The sequence below is a fragment of the Myxocyprinus asiaticus genome, chromosome 1 (genome assembly GCF_019703515.2).
Source record: "Myxocyprinus asiaticus isolate MX2 ecotype Aquarium Trade chromosome 1, UBuf_Myxa_2, whole genome shotgun sequence".
In the NCBI taxonomy this organism is placed as follows: Eukaryota; Metazoa; Chordata; class Actinopteri; order Cypriniformes; family Catostomidae; genus Myxocyprinus; species Myxocyprinus asiaticus.
This window is the reverse complement of record NC_059344.1, coordinates 58667584-58680870: the sequence shown is the minus strand read 5'-3', so window position 1 is coordinate 58680870 and position 13287 is coordinate 58667584.

The following is a 13287-nucleotide window of genomic DNA, read 5'->3' as shown; positions in this document are numbered from 1 at the left end:
CAGTCAGTTAGACAATAACACAAAATAAACCCTGACAGGGTGATCAAGACCTCGACACAAAGACACCCATGCGATCTTATTCTTGAATGACAATGATTCAGTTATGTATGTTAACGTTTCCGTGGCATGCCTTTGTAAGATGGTCAAATACATTTTGGAATTGGATTAGAGATTAATTTTAAAGGGTGTAGTTCTTTTTAACTTGATATGGCATCTAAAAAACAGCGCTACTGCACGAGATGCTGAATAAACTAAGAAACACAATGGCCAAAGACGTTAGTCTAGCGCAGTGGTTCCCAAACTGCAGGGGGCTGCAACAACTGGCTAAGGGTACCATGAAATCTCTGCTCAGTTCAATATTTTAATAGCTACCGGATCAAAAACAATACCAGCAGTATCAAGATCTGACACAATTTGGTAGCCACGCGCTGTTTGATTTCAGCTGGCTACTTTCAAACGCTCACATGCGTATGTCTGCCGTTGCACTCGTGTCCTGTGACGAATGCAGCTGTGTGTGTGAACAGTCAAATGCTCTTTTTTGGGGGGGTCAAAATGCCCCTCTTGATGCGATATTAATGTAAACACAGTTGTTAATATATCAGCAGATGGGACAAAATCAAATATTTCAAAATATTGGATCTGTGCGATGTGTAAATGCAGCCTAATATCTGCTGCTCTCTGTTATAGGCATTCAGACATTCTGACTGCATCAAAGTAGTATTAATGTATATCTAATAATCACACGGTAAAGACTGTCAATAATTTAAGTAGTTTTACTTTGCATTAGATTACTTTTTTTAATGTATTTATATAACTTTTCATAAGTATATATATTTTAAAATAAAAGTTTAATTGCTACTGTTGCTGAAAACAAAAAGCACTCTTTACTCTGTTCTCTATTTAATTACTGAGTCTTGAATAATTACTTTAAAAGCTTGAAGCAATGTTTAAAAAATGAACACTGAAGGCTTCATTGTTTTAATTTAATGAGTGTTTTTTTTTAAAGCATAATTGCTGATTTATTTACCAGCGTAAAACCAAGTTGACAGAACTGTTTATGAAGCTTTTTTTCCTCGTTTTGCTTTTTACTTCACTTTACAGCAAGTTAGAATATGAATGGGCTAAATCCTTTTTTTATGTGCTTTAGTTTAACACTTTTCTAACATTTTTATACATATTTTTAATATACACTATATTGCCAAAAGTATTCGCTCACCCATCCAAATAATTGAATTCAGGTGTTCCAATCACTTCCATGGCCACAGGTGTATAAAATGAAGCACCTAGGCATGCAGACTGCTTCTACAAACATTTGTGAAAGAATTGGCCGCTCTCAGGAGCTCAGTGAATTCCAGCATGGTACTGTGATAGGATGCCACCTGTGCAACAAGTCCATTCGTGAAATTTCCTCGCTACTAAATATTCCACAGTCAACTGTCAGTGGTATTATAACAAAGTGGGAGCGATTGGGAATGACAGCAACTCAGCCACGAAGTGGTAGGCCACGTAAAATGACAGAGCGGGGTCAGCGGATGCTGAAGCGCATAGTGCGCAGAGGTCGCCAAATTTCTGCAGAGTCAATCGCTACAGACCTCCAAAGTTCATGTGGCCTTCAGATTAGCTCAAGAACAGTGTGTAGAGAGCTTCATGGAACGGGTTTCCATGGCCGAGCAGCTGCATCCAAGCCATACATCACCAAGTGCAATGCAAAGCGTCAGATGCAGTGGTGTAAAGCACGCCGCCACTGGACTCTAGAGCAGTGGAGACGCGTTCTCTGGAGTGACGAATCACGCTTCTCCATCTGGCAATCTGATGGACGAGTCTGGGTTTGGCGGTTGCCAGGAGAACGGTACTTGTCTGACTGCATTGTACCAACTGTGAAGTTTGGTGGAGGGGGGATTATGGTGTGGGGTTGTTTTTCAGGAGCTGGGCTTGGCCCCTTAGTTCCAGTGAAAGGAACTCTGAATGCTTCAGCATACCAAGAGATTTTGGACCAAGACAATTTTTGGAATTCCACGCTCCCAACTTTGTGGGAACAGTTTGGGGATGGCCCCTTCCTGTTCCAACATGACTGCGCACCAGTGCACAAAGCAAGGTCCATAAAGACAAGGATGAGTGAGTTTGGTGTGGAAGAACTTGACTGGCCTGCACAGAGTCCTGACCTCAACCCGATAGAGCACCTTTGGGATGAATTAGAGCGAAGACTGCGAGCCAGGCCTTCTCGTCCAACATCATTGTCTGACCTCACAAATGCGCTTCTGGAAGAATGGTCAAAAATTCCCATAAACACACTCCTAAACCTCGTGGAAAGCCTTCCCAGAAGAGTTGAAGCTGTTATAGCAGCAAAGGGTGGGCCGACGTCATATTAAACCCTATGGATTAAGAATGGGATGTCACTTAAATTCATATGCGTCTAAAGGCAGATGAGCAAATACTTTTGGCAATATAGTGTATATATATATATATACACACACATACAGACACTGGCAGCCAAAAGTTTGGAACAGATTTTGTTCTTATGGAAAGAAATTGGTATTTTATTCACCAAAGTGGCATTCAACTGATCACAATGTATAGTCAGGACATTAATAATGTGAAAAATTACTATTACAATTTGAATTTTTTTTTCAGAACTTCTTGAACTACTTCAAAGAATTCTCATCAAAAAATCCTCCACATGGAGCAATGACAGTTTTGCAGATCCTTGGCATTCTAGCTGTCAATTTTTTATATATATATATATATATATAAGGTCCTCCTCCTGGCTATGCAGGGTGCTCTCTAATTGGGCGGTCTTGCTGAGGCAGGCCTGGTACTTACTGTATGTTTGTACAGCTCGAGAGATTCACTAAGAGGTTGAAGTCTGGCCTCTGCGTCTGTGGTCAACCTGTCAGCCTCTAGTAGACCTGCCTTTAGCTGAAACAACTCTGCATCCTGATTTCGGAGAGTTGCTTCCCTACAGGAGGCCTGACACACACACACACACACACACATGCACAAAACACACACTTATATTTAGAATTATGCAGTACAATTGTTTCCTAACCAGGCACAATGCAACAATTTTCCAGTGACAAGTAATTTGTCTGTCGACACTGAAAGTGAAAATGCGGCGATACACAATTCTGCACCTCTTTCACCCGGCTCTCCCTATGCTCCCGCACCTCCCGTTGCCACCGCTACAGCTCCCCACACAGTTCACACAGTGCCTCCTTTTGGCTTTCACACTGAACACACAAAAATGAGAAAAAATTAGAGATACACACTGGCCGCATTTCAAAACATTTACACATTTGTCAAACACTTGCAGAGCATTCATGCTATACTTTTTATTTATTTATTTGTATATTCCCTGGGAATCAAACTCAGGACTTTGGCATTGCTAGCACAATGCTTTACCAGTTGAGCAAGGGGAACATAAAGTGGTTATGGGAAGAAAAATCTAGTTAGCTGCCTACCTACTATAGCATGCATTTTTGGACTTCATAAGCCTGCTAAAACACTTGAATCAACTGTCAAATTCAATGGATGTCACTACAGACACTGACATAGGCAGTAATGAAGCACAAGAGGTCATGTATTAGTCTTATTTTAACATAGGCAGGCTTGGGGATTAACGGAACACTTGTAATAATGTTCGTATTCTGGATAATCCATTACAGTTACATAAGAACCCAACATATTTAGATTACAGTTACATTTGGTAGAAATTGGGATTAATAGCAGGATTATTTTAATGTATAACAATTGATCCTTCTGACATAAAGATACGTAGACCGCTGCTTGCTTTAGAGTGGTACAGATATGATCAGATGCGCACTCGACATCTCTTCTGGTTCTCACTTGATCACTTACTAACCATATGCAAATAGCACCTGTCTCACATAACCACTGTGCTCTCCAGGCAAACGAGGTAAAACCATTAAAAGGGCTGTTTTATAGCAATTGTTACTTGAGAAAATTAATTATTTTCATGGAAATTTAAAAATTCTTGTCTCTTCAAAGGAAAAAAAGAACACAGTATTACAGTTCAGAGCAATTTATGCCTTCTAGCTGTTCACTTCTTATTTCCATCATAACATCAGTTGAAACTCTAAAGTAGTTCTCTGAAATGCTTTCATGATGTAATGACAACAGCAATAGGGACAACATTTCTTTTTTTAATTATTAAAAAAATCCAAGTTGCACACATAAATACCAAATGAATTGAAAAAAATGTTTGTGTTTGTGCATTTTTTTAATATCCTGGTCACTCTTTTCCATATAATGACAATAAAGGACGGCTGGGGCTGTCAAGCTCCGAAACTACAAAAAAAGACCATCACAAAGCATCATACCAACTTAAATTTTGGATTGTTCTTCACAAAAAAGCAATCCAAAGGCTTTAAAATACTCGTATAGACCATTTTTGGAGATTTTCAATATGCATTTTTGTCACTTTGGAGTTTGACTGCCACAGTTCTCATTCACTTTCATTACATAGAAAAGAGCAGCCAGGATATTCTTTAGAAATCACCTTTTTTTCCAAAGACGAAAGAAAGTTTGTAACAATATAAGGCTTTCAGCACTTTAAAGCTCCAAAAAGCACAGACAATCGTAGTAAAAGTAATCCATTCGACTGCAGTGGTTAAATGAATGTCTTCTAAAGTATTACAATCACTTTGGGTGAGAAACAGATCAATATTTAAGTCCTTTTCACTATAATTTATTACTTCTGGTTGCTCTCCATTGCGCATCCATGAGGGGAATCAGTTCACGCTGTCACTCGCGTGTTCAAATGAAATGAACTAATGAAGCTTGTGAACAGCGTTCTCTTGTAAACAAATCAAGCTGCATTTCCAGTTGTATTGTGTCAGTTCTCGCGTCATGCCAATGTGCTTACATCAGAGGGAGAGGCAGCGTGAACTGATTTCCCTCATGGATGCGTATTGGAGAGCAACCAGAAAAAAAAACAACATTATAGTGAAAAGGATTTAAATATTGATGTGTTTCTCCCCCAAAGTGATCATATCACTTTAGAAGACATTAATTTAACCACTGGAGTCATATGGATTACTTTTACAATGACTGTCTGTGCTTTTTGGAGCTTTAAAGTGCTGATCACCATCCAGTAGCATTGTATGGACCTACAGAGCTGAAATATTCTTCTAAAAATCTTAATTTGTGTTCAGCAGATGAAAGAAAGTCACACACATATGGGATGGCATGAGGGTGAGTAAATGATGAGAGAATTTTCATTTTTAGGTGAACTATCCCATTAATATTGATTTTAACTGATGTGCAGTCACAGGTGTGTGCATGTCGCTATTTTATTATGAACACAGCTTCAGAATTTCAGAACTATCTGCTTATAAAATTACTTTTATACATACAGTACATGCTGGCATACTGTACATAATAACTGCAAGATATTGTCAGACAAAAATTACTGAAGCCTGTTGGCTCCCTGAAGCATGTCTATGGTGGCTCACTGATAGCAGCTCTACATTAGATTATTAGGCTCCAGAGAGAGCAGATCCCAGATTGGATAATATTATTTTTACCCCTGGCTGATGATGCATTACAAAAAAAAAGGAGTATTGTAACAGATGTCTCACAGGGTGAAAATAATAAATCACGCCGACTACTGTGCACACACGCAAACACCGTATATTGGTTTTGTGAGTTAACTTGCATGATTTATTGAGCTTGATGTAGGCCCTGGATCGAGTCTCCACAGTGCACTGAAGTTCCCTGGCAAGCATCATTAAGACTCCAGCACTAATTGTGTTGTTTTAAAAGAGTGGAACCTGATAATGACTCTATTAGTGATTCACCTACGCTTCTGTTTCCTTGGAGTTGAGCCGGGAGAAGAAAACTAAGAAAGCACTAAGAAAACACAGTGGAAAACAACTGACAATTGAATGGGATAAATGAAACAAGCAGAGGAAATGGTGTAAATTCCCCTTAAGGTTAACGAAAACTAGTATAAGTTGCAGAACGAGTATTGCATGGCTTCATGCATCACAACAGATAACTTCTGCAGACTCTCAGCCAATCCAAAGACCCCCTAGTATGCAAATGGAACATTGTCTTGGTAACACTCACTGTATAAAAACTTTCATCAACATTTAAGACCCACTGAATTTTCTTGATGAGTGCAGTTAAAAAAGGGGACGAGCCATTTGATATGCCCCACCCAAACTTTAACACAAAACTTCCTGTGTTGATGAATTTTAAGGAAGATTTGTGTTGAAGTTTGGGAGCGGGGAATCAAATGGCTCGTTCTCCTTTTTAAATAGCCAACAGGCCTTAGGGTTGAAACATACGCAAGTATGTGAATGCAGACGCAACTCGCAACGCAAGTAACTCACAACGCAAGTTCGATTTCACGCATTGTAGCATTTTGAAATGCGTCTGACCGCAATTCATAACACAACGCAACTATGGGGCGCTATTGCGAGATTAGTGTGAACTATCTGCTTCTATGGTGAGTTTTCACTTTCAACTCAACTACTGAAATGGCAGTGCAACAGTTTGAAGAGAATATTGCTGAGCAAGTAAGTTAAAGTCAGTATATTTATAGCAATTTACCTGAATAATAACACGTACAGTTTAATGGCACAGACGTTTGAAGGTAACTCTATCGCCTCTTTGAGTACTGAGGTTTGTTCCCACCATGGTAATGCAAGAATGCACGTTAAGCATGTTCAAATGGACCGCACTTTGGCGATGTGGTGGCTAAGCGCTCACATCTGCGTTTCAGTCTATAGTCATATTATAGCCATGAACCATGATTTACTGCTTGCTAGTCAGTTGCAGGTATTATGAGGGGGAGGGACATTCTCATTCTAGAGAGCATCTGATTGAAGAAAAAACTTGGAAATACAAGATGAGTCATCAATATTTTTGGTCTGGTTTCTTGGAAGAGAAAGACTGCAAATTTTAAATTTGAATATCTGTTAAAAGGTTAATTTTGTGGATGTTTTGGAGTATGCTAGCATATAGATGACCTCAAAGCAAACACACATGGACTAAAAGCCACAAAACTCTAATTTTGATTTTTTGATTTTCATGGGGTCTTTTACAAACATTATTATGCTGGCTTGACAAAGCCAACATAATGTAATTCTACAGATTCGGTTTAGGTTTTTTTTTCAAAACCAAGACCAATTTTTTCTGACTGTAACTCATTCTAGAGCTTTCAAGCTACATTCACTAAACTTGGCACAGACCTTCAGACTGTTTTGACTTGGGTTGCCATGACTTTTATAACTGATCATACTAGTGTTTTTTTCTGTAGCAGATGATCTAAAATCCCACACTTACTTTAGTCTTACTTACACATCTTAGACTTACCCATCCATCCATCCATCCATCCATCTGACAAGGATATAAGTCAACATCAAAGTTTGTCTTGACAAAGTTTGTCATCTAAATACATTATGCTAAACACTTTTCTCAAGCCCTGGGTTCACTGCACCATTATATTGTCTGACACAGAGAGATTTACATTTGTTTAGTGATGCTTTCATGGTCTAGAGAAGTAACCAGACCATTCAAAGATGATATAAGTGGTTGATTCACTTGGTTATAAACACTACACAACAAATTAACCACATTTAAAAACACATTAAAAAAATACAAAATATTTTCTATATATTATTTTTTTTCCATTACATATCACTCCATGCACCCATTGGAGTAATTTCATGGAACACTAGCTTAAAAACCTTGGCATTACAGCATGAATCTGTGCTAAGCTGCAGTGTAACAGAGTCCTATTTCAGTCCCAAACTCATCACAGACATCAGCCCACGGCTCTTTCAGATGAGACTGACAGAAAGAAAGAGAAAGAGAAAGGGAGAGAAAGACAGACTGTTTATAGAGCTCACCCCCTTCTTTTCTCCGCCACTGATTAATTTTGTACTAGATCGGTTGGCCGGCAGAATTATTAGCATAAAATTTCCATGGATCAGGTGCTGCAATAAAACCCCGTCATCAAGTCACTTGTCAAATACACAATTTCAAATCTCATTTAGTTTCTAATATCATTTTCATTCTAGGAGGATGGGTGCGGTGAGAGGTGGGGGGGTTGGAAGAGGACAGAGACAAGAATGTGTTATGTAAAGGATAAACCAAGGTATCGATCAAAATTAAAAGACCTGTGCGGCGCTAAATGTGTAGATAATTCCACGGATCAGCATCAAGTGTATTAAGTGAAGCAGAGAACAGCAGGAGGACAGGACGCTTGTGTAATGAGACGCTCACCGTAACTGGATCTTCAAAAGGACTTCTCATCCTTTACTAAGTGTTGCACAACCAATCAGAATTTGCTGCACTGCTACTGATTCATTGGAAAAGAAATAATATTTTACCTGAGTTGTGAGTTTGCAGTATGAATTGAGTGTGATGAGATAAAAAAGCAGTGAAAAAATACAAAGACAGCTAGATTTGTAAATTTTCTCAAGAAAATGTAAGAGTGGTGCTTATGCAAGACATGCCAGCATGATGTTAGAGGTGACAACTTTCCCTGTATTTGCTAAGGTATTCTGAATGGTTTGAACAGTGAGCATGTTTACATGCACGATCTTACATAGATTATACTTAATTAGCTGATAACTTGTGTGGTCCTGTAAACGGCTTAAACGATTTTCTTTAATCAGTGTAATATACAGATTATATACAGATTAAGAATAAACCGATCAGCACAAATACATTTTTGCCCATTACCCCGATTTTTAATGGCTTATCCAATGTGCGCAGCTGGGCAAAAAATAACCCTGATGATTTCAAAGCTCATGTCAAGGCGATTTTCTCAGTTTTCTTGTGATTATTGGTAGTTATCAATGAAATAGCGTGCATGTAAACACACTAAATGTTGTGTTTCGGGCATTTGCTTGGGTGTAATGCAGTTGCTAAGGTGTTGTGAGTGGTTGCTAGGGCATTGCTAGGGATTTGCTTATTGCCCGGAGTCAAAAGAACCCACCCTTTAGGTCTCTATGATGTTTTGATCCTTATCTGAACATCTAGAAATGTGCGGCCCCTTTTCAATGTAAGCCTAGGGGATAATTTTTTACCCATTTTATTGCCCGGTGGATGAAAACCATAAGTTTGATCGCCCAGAAAAGTAATACCCTGTTGCACATCTAACAATAATTCAGTGAAGATTTGGAAACAACTGAGAAATGTACTTTTTACCCCATTAATGTTTTGATTGTATCTGAATTAGCCGTGCATGTACAGTATACAGTACGTAGTATTTATACATAGTTGTGAAAAAGTTCTTTATTCACAGAATGCGACATCCACAACGGGCAATTAGGCAAAGAAATGTGTGATGCAGCAGTTTCCTTCAGGATCAAAAGCACATTTTTCATTTTTTTGGGCAACATGAAGTGCAGCTCCAAAAATGTACTGTGATTAAACCCTTTGGTTTCATAAAAAATGTTTGGAATGAAATTAACCGATTATAACCAGTTACAAGCATTTAAAAATAAAGTTTTCAGTCTGGAACAACTGAAAATCAATTTGTTCCCCTTTTCAGTTACGTTCTGCAAAAAAACATTTTTAGTTTTCGGTTTCGCTCCTTGAACAGGTTTAGTCCCTAGTTTAAAGTGACCCAATTAGACCTGTCCTAACAATTTACTCAACTAATCGCATGAGTTGGGGGCAGGACTATCTCTTTGTTTGACCAACGGTGGACAGGGCATATTCAGAAAGCTGTATTAAAAATCAAAGTTTATTTTTGCAATTCCGTTTGGTGGCACTAGTGTCCCAGGAATTACATACTTCAGCTTTAAACATTTAAAAATATCATTTATTTAAACCAGGCTCTAGAAACGGCCCGTTTGGAATTTGTGGAACTTGTGACGTCACAAGGACCAAATACATATGCATATGACTGCCTCTTCAGCAAGACATCAACGCTTATTTTTCGTCATTGCACCCATGGCCCCGCACACTGGTGCTCACAGTCATTTACAGGTGAAGAGGCATGAGATGGGCCTATCATGAGAGATTCATCTACAGCAAAGGAGACTTACACAGGACACCTTCATGTGTCTAGATTTAAATGTTTTTCTAGATGACCGGCTTAGACCGTTATCATGCATCTCATGCCTCTTTTAAAAGACGCAATATCAAGTTATATCTCTGTGCTATATTTAATTGTTGGTATTTTGTAAGCATGCACTAGATGGACGTCTTTGATTGTTTTGATGCATTTCTGGCAATGTGCGGTGCGTTTTAAATACGTGTCTTATTCTGCTTCTGCTGCTGCCACTGACTGGGAGAAACACATGATGTCCTGTGTGTAAACAAACATGTAAGATTTGAGATGTGAAGACCAGCATTTCTGCTTTGGCCTGTTGAAGCAACCAACATCACCATCGATTATAATACGTTTGCGTATTCAAAACATTTCAGTGTGGATTGTATGTTTTCGGCTCATACCATCTAGGATCGCTTGTGCTTTGCAAAAGAACTGTTATTGAAAAATGTGGCAAGTAAACACTACAAGACCCGTGAGTAAACAGTTTCATTCACAAATGTTTCAAATGTCATGACTGTTTGATAGTTGCTATGCTTGAGTGAATATTTTGATACATTCAGATGAAATGTGTTGGGTGTACATAATGTGTTAACCCTGAAACAGGACTTTTTAAGACCTTTTTCAAGACCTGAACAGATCAAATTAATACTGTATCCCCATACCTAAACAAAGCCACTAAACTCACAATCTAAAAAAGTTTAAAATACTTACATGTTTTCCACACACATATCACATTAAAATTGGTTTATGTACCATTATATAAATAAATACAAATTAGAGGTCAACCGATACTTTTTCTGATTTTGCTGATACGACAATGTGTTGAAAGAAAGGCAATTCATCTGCCAATAGTTTTTCAAATTGGTAGCTTATATTAAATGTTCTTTATCCTTCCTGTGATGGGGAGGGCCAGAGGCTACAAGAGTCCAAATTGAGTAAAAATTAGATGCAGTTTATGGTGCAACCAAAATACCAATAACCCATGAAAAAATATAATAAATAAAAAGCAACAATAAAAAAATTAAAATAATAATAAATAAAAAATAAAAAAAAGATTTGACTTTTTTAACATTTTAACTTTAAAGGCTGAAATACACTGGGGACTCTCATTTTAAAATTTAAGAGCTTCACTGCTTCCAGCTGCTCATTCAAACAGATAAGGGAAATAAAATGTGCACTCCAACAATAATCTACAATGTATTACAATATAAATAATTAAAAGTAAACATCAACAGTTGATCATTAGTGATCGCTTGTCATAAATTTCCGATATAGCCTTATGATTGCGAACTGCTCTGCAACCGCTGAAAACACTCACAAGCCCCCGCGTGCTTGTAGAAAATGCAACAGTACTGTGTTTTCACTTTGAAGGATGTAGCGCATGTATTTATTTAACTAAATCGTATTCTTTTGAAGTTTGACAATCACACATGGTCATATCACGATTCCTGTCTTTCTGCCCTCAAATTTAAGACCTGTTTAAATAATAATTAAGACTTTTGTATCATTTAAGATATTTAAGACTTTTATGACCTTAAATTTTGGAAAACTGAATTTAAGACATTTTAAGGAGCCGCAGAAACCCTATGAAATTTAGTTTTATAAATTATTATGTAAAGCGTGTTCATTTTCTTCAGATTGAATTTCAAATACAGCTGTACTTGAGGGACTGCACGAAGTTAGCCAATCAGAACAGTAGCCGTTTACATTTACAAGTCTTAAAGGGCCAGATAGCTTAAAACTGAGTGCCATAGACAGGGTAGAGAATTAACATATATTATTGAATTATGACTGTTTTGGCGCAAAAAAAACAAAAAAACAAAACAAACTTTACTGACATTATAAGGGGACCTCAGGGCAGATAATAAAATTATTAAAAAAAAGAATATGTCATGACCCCTTTAAAGTAAGTCACTGTCAACAGCCATTGTATTGAAAAGTTAGGCATAATATTCCTTAAAAAAATCTCCTTTTGTGTTCAGCATAAGAAAGAAAGTCATTCAGGTTTGCATTGGAATTAGGGAAAGTAAACGTATTACACAATTTACATTTTTGGGTGATATATTCTTTAAGTTGCTCATTTATTGAATTTATTTATTTATGACAATATGTAGGTAAAGAAACACATTCACAAAAAAGTTTTGTTGCAATTGATGGTATAAAAAAGGTTGTATTTATAGTATTTGAAATGTGTTACAAAAAATACTAATGGTATTGATATTTAAGTAATTAGTACTTGAAATATGTTAGAAAATTTTGTTTAGTAAGTAGTTAGGGCCAATTCTGCAGGAAACACTGCAACAAAAAGACCCCCTTATAATAGACCACACACCCTTATAATAAAGCTTCCACTGACTCATAAAGTGCCTGCCACAACAACAAACTTTCAGACACTGCTCTAAATGATAAACATTGTTTTCATAACCCACATACAGTCACCTAAAGCCAAGCTGAAGGCACAGGCACTAATTATGGGGGGAGGGGACACACAGAAGGACACCGAATCAATGCATTTTAATCAATCTTGCCTAATTAAAAAATATATATTATGAAACAATCAAGGTGCATAAGCAAGATTAAAATAAATGAAAATAAATGAAAGAACTGTGCCATGAGCAAGGGAGGGCCTAATTAAAGGGAGTTAATTGGAATTCCATGCCTATGTGTGGTTTGTCAATGGAGCAGATAGCAAAAGTATGCGTGAGCGCGCTCACTGGAGACCTCACAAACACCCTTCAGCTAAGGACACAAAAAAACAAACCAACAATGACAAACTCATGTTTACTCATCATATTGTTTGTAGAGTGTTTACTTGCACACCAATATGCTGACAACTACCAAATATCAGCTCATTCAGTAAATCAGACAATGCAAAAAGACCATTAGACTTTTGTCAAAACGTAAACAGGCATGTACGCACACGACATTTGCGCACATTGGATAAGCAGGTAAGAACACCGGTAAAGGTGTGTTCATGTACATGCAGAGTGAAATCTGGGAAATGGTCAAAAAACAATGTGTGCTGATAGTTTTTTGCTTAAAACGTTTATGACCTTACCCTGGTATAAGAAAACCCTTCACGACATTACAAATGATCAGCTTATTTAGCATAATAGACGTAAGATCGTGCATGCAGTTGCCATCAAATTTCTCAGTGCTTTACAATACTAGTTAGGGCAATTTTGAGTGTTATGTATTTTGTGTGTGTTTACCTGTGTGTTTATGGTATCTCTTTCTCGTTGGAGCTGTGACGG